Genomic DNA, 4,725 nt, shown 5'->3' on the forward strand with positions numbered 1-4,725 from the left:
GCTTGGGATGCCCTCAGACAGTGCGAACCAAGAGGAGCCAGGAGGAGGACCCTCAAGGAATTCTTTACACTCAAGGTGATGTCAGAGTTAGACACTTTTAGACCATCGGGAATCTTGCCTGCTGTGAAATATAGATGTCCCAGAGAAAAACTCAGCCAAGAACTGGGGGTGCAGGGAGCAGTGGGTCCAAGGAGCTACAAAGACTGCACAGATTTAAGCAACCAGACAGGAAGTAAATGACTCAAACCCCAGGAGAAAGCAGCCCAAGGTCAAACACACTTTTCAACGTCTGACTTCTTGATGGAATGTTGATAGCACCTTATATTTGCCACTACAGAAAAGTTGATTCATCAAAGAACAGAGCACATTTATATACTAAGATTATTTAAAAGGGAAGTAGCCATGCACTGTTCTTTAAAAGTGCTAAGCAGTACCCTCCCACCCCTCTTTACCCTCTATACAGTAGTTCCTTCCTCTATACTTGCCCCCCTCCCTAACCCTAACTCTAACCCTTCCCTCCCCCCCATTATGTGTCAACCTCCACTTATTAGCGATATCATTCGTCCTTTGGCTTTTTGAGATTGGCTTATCTCACTTAGCATGATATTCTCCAATTTCATCCATTTGCCTGCAAATGTCATAATTTTATCATTCTTTATGGCTGAGTAATATTCCATAGTATATATATACCACAGTTTCTTTATCCACTCATCAATTGAAGGGCATCTAGGTTGGTTACATAGTCTGGCTATTGTGAATTGAGCAGCTATGAACATTGATGTGGCTGTATTTCTGTAGTATGCAGATTTTAAGTCCTTTGGGTATAGGCCAAGGAGTGGGATAGCTGGGTCAAATGGTGGTTCCATTCCAAGTTTTCTAAGGAATCTCCACACTGCTTTCCATAGCGGCTGCACTAATTTGCAGCCCCACCAGCAGTGTATGAGTGTACCTTTCTCCCCACATCCTCGCCAACACCTGTTGTTGCTCGTATTCTTGATAATCGCCATTCTAATTGGGGTGAGATGGAACCTTAGGGTGGTTATGATTTGCATTTCTCTTATTACTAGAGATGTTGAACATTTTTCCATATGTTTGTTGATTGCTTGTAGATCTTCTTCTGTGAAGTGTCTATTCATTTCCTTAGCCCATTTGTTGACTGGACTGTTTGAATTCTTGGAGTAGAGTTTTTTGAGTTCTTTATAGATTCTGGAGATTAGTGCTCTATCTGAAGTATGATTAGCAAAGATATTCTCCCACTCTGTAGGCTCTTTCTTCGCATTGCTGATAGTTTCCTTTGCTGAGAGAAAGCTTTTTATTTTGAATCTATCCCAGTGGTTGATTCTAGCTTTTATTTCTTGTGCTATGGGAGTCCTGTTAAGGAAGTCTGGTCCTAGACCAACAAGATGAAGATTTGGACCTACTTTTTCTTCTATTTTTTTCCTTGAAGATTCTTGGTTACTTATTTACTTCAGAGACTTTCAAAGGTAAGTACTTTTAAGTAAGTTATTTTGGGGTCACTTTTGTCTTTCTAAATGCATTCATTCAGTGCATGTTATGGATCTCCAGGTATATCTAGGCCCAGCTAGGTTTGATAAGACAACATTGAAAACAAACCAAGTTGCCTCATGGAGCTCATATTTTTTTAAAATTTATTTTTATTGTAAACAAATGGGATACATCTAGTTTCTCTGTTTGTCCATGAAGTAGAGGCATACCATTTGTGTAATCATACATTAACCTATTGTAATAGTTTTTGATTCAGTCTTATTTTTTTGGAACTCATATTTTAATGAGATAAAGTATGCAAATACATGAGACTTTCAGATAGTAAGGGCCCTAAAGGAAATAAACTAGTGTTGCTCAGTTTTTGAAATCAAATCCTTAAGTTGTTTCCCGTGGAATCGTTACTTGTAGCTGTGAGCCCCTCAGCAATTTACTTAGCTTCTATCTCTGTACCGGTTAACTTTTCTATAAAATGGAGATGCTGATAGTGTTTAACAAAAAGAGTTGTGAGGATTAAATTTAAGTAATGGGCTTGAAATAGGGCACATCTCAATGTGAGGTAAATAAATCTTAACTATTATTATTATTGTAAGTTTAGTTAAGGTACTTAAAGCCTGAACAGGGTCCCAAATGACAAAAAGTTGTTAGTCATAAAACGGGAGAGTAAAGCTTGACTGAAAGTGGAGATGTCTCGGCAAGGCTGTAAGGCAGGAAAAAGTTGAGACCCAGGTCTAGCACCGTGGTGGATAAATGAGACCCCAAAATGGCAAAGTTTAAGGATGTACTCACTAACCAATGCGATGAGGGCCCCCTTAAATCTCAGTCACCTTTATCTGTAGGTTCAACCAATCAAAGATAGAAATTTTAAATTTCAAAAATTGCTTCTGTGCTTAATATTTATAGTCTTTACTGCTTGTCATTATTCCCCCCAAAATATGATATTGCACTTATTTATATGGTAGTGTTATTGTACTAAATATTATAAGTAATTTAGAGAAGATACAAAGTATATGGGAGGGTGCTCATTGGTTTTATGCAAACAGTCTACCATTGCTTTTTTATAAAGGAATTGAGCATACACAAATTTTGGATCCAGGAAGTCCTGGAATGTATTCTCCTTATATACCAAGGTACAGCTACAATACTTAGAGCTAAAACTCATGTAACATTTACAATGTCTAGAGACTATTTCAAGCATTTTATACATACTAACCTTGTATCAGTTAGGAATACTTTTAGCAGCAAGTGACAATATGCAATAACATTCACTTATATGGTTTATTTTTTGTGTCAAAGTAGTTTGATAGCTTGTATTAGTTCAGTTCACAATAATTTCTCACTGCATCTCCTCCATTCTCTTTGCCTTGTCCTTGTAGTTGCAAGATGTCTCAATCTCAAGTCACGTTTTGTGTTAAAGATAAGAAAAAGGAAGAAAAGATGGTCCCAGCTACATCTCTCCCCTTTTATCAGGTAAACAAAACCTTTCTTATAAACTTCAATAATTGTCTGTGTTGGTCTCCTTTGCTGGCATTGTTACCTGGCACCCAAGTAGTGAGAGGGGTTGGGAAATCAGTCATCACACTTTTTGAACTTTTATAGTGGAATAGGTTGGGAATGAGTCTTAGATTTGACAGCCAACAGTGACTGCCATGAGTCCTTCCAATCCTTTAAAAAAGCCTATCAGATGGGTACTTTTATCACAATTTTACAAATGATAAACTAAGAAAGGTAAATTTAAAAATTTGATCAAATTCACAAAACTAAATAGTATAGAGTTAGAAATCAACTCATGTGGTCTGCCTCCAGAATCTACCTTGTTCTTAACCAATCTTCTACAGTGTGGAAAAAAAATCCATAGACATAACATTGTACCTTCTTCTGTGAGTGATCATACATATTGTTTCTTAATATTCTCATCAATGTTTATTACTATAGACAATATATTACCTGAGGGTAAAATAAAATAAAAGTGTTCTATTACTCTTATGCTTTTTAAAGCAATAAACGATTTAACTAACTCAAATTTGTAAAATCACTCTTTTCATTAATTGTAAGAATTTTCATACCTCATTTCTGATATTTTCTCATAAATCCTGTGAGAACTAAAGTGGTAGAGTGATTGCATTTGATAATTGGGAAAACTAGATCAAGGTTGTGTCAAAGAGATCTTCAACTCAGATTTATACAGAGGCAGGCCATTCTTACTTGATTAGATATCTGCCAGGATAGAGATAGATAGATAGATTCTCATTTTCATGAGAGTGATTTTTATAAATTCATTCTTAGCTGGTACATAAAAACATAAAAATTTAACCTGTGAATGTGAAACCATGTAATTTTTAATACACATGCATATTTTATAATGTTTAAATCAGGTTAAACATATCTATCTCCTCATATGCCTGTTATTTCTTTATGGTGGAATCTTTAAAAATCCTTTCTTCTAGGCTTTTGAAATGTACACTACATTATTGTGATCTATAATCACCCTACTATGCAGTGTAGCGTACCAGAACTTCTTACTGCTATTTAACTGTAATACCCATTGATCAAACTCTTCTCATTGACACCACCTCCCCAGCCTCTGGTAAACACCATTTTACTCTCAATTTCTATGAGATCAATTATTTTAGGTTCCATGTATGAATGAGATTATGTAGTGCTTGCCTTTCTGTACCCAACTTATTTCATTAAATATAATAAACAATAAATAATATGTTGTGTATGACAGGGTTTTATTACTTTTATGGTCAAATAGTATTCCACTGAATATATGTCCTGCATTTTCCTTATGTGTTCACCAGCTGATGATGAACAATTAGATTGTTTCCATTTCTTGGATAGTGTGAATAATACTAGCAATGAAAGGTGAGACTATAGAGGTCTCTTTGGCATAACGATATCATTTCCTTTGGATATATACCCAGTAGTGGGATTGCTGGATCTTATGTTAGTTCTTTTTAAATTTTTCAAGGAACCTCTACACTATTCTCCATAATTTCTAGATTAATTTACATCTCCACCAATAGTGTACAAGTGTTCTCTCTATATCCTTTATGATAATTTTAAGAAAAATTGAAACCATTGTTACATTTTAAAATTTCCATAATATCTATAACAGAAGTTTAAAAATTTAAAACTAAGCTTTTAAATGTTTCTCTTCAATTTCTTAATGATAGTCTCCAAGATACCACACTTTATGAGAATGGGTATCATTGATTC

This window comes from Sciurus vulgaris (genome assembly GCF_902686455.1).
Source record: "Sciurus vulgaris genome assembly, contig: HiC_scaffold_272_arrow_ctg1, whole genome shotgun sequence".
Taxonomy (NCBI): Eukaryota; Metazoa; Chordata; class Mammalia; order Rodentia; family Sciuridae; genus Sciurus; species Sciurus vulgaris.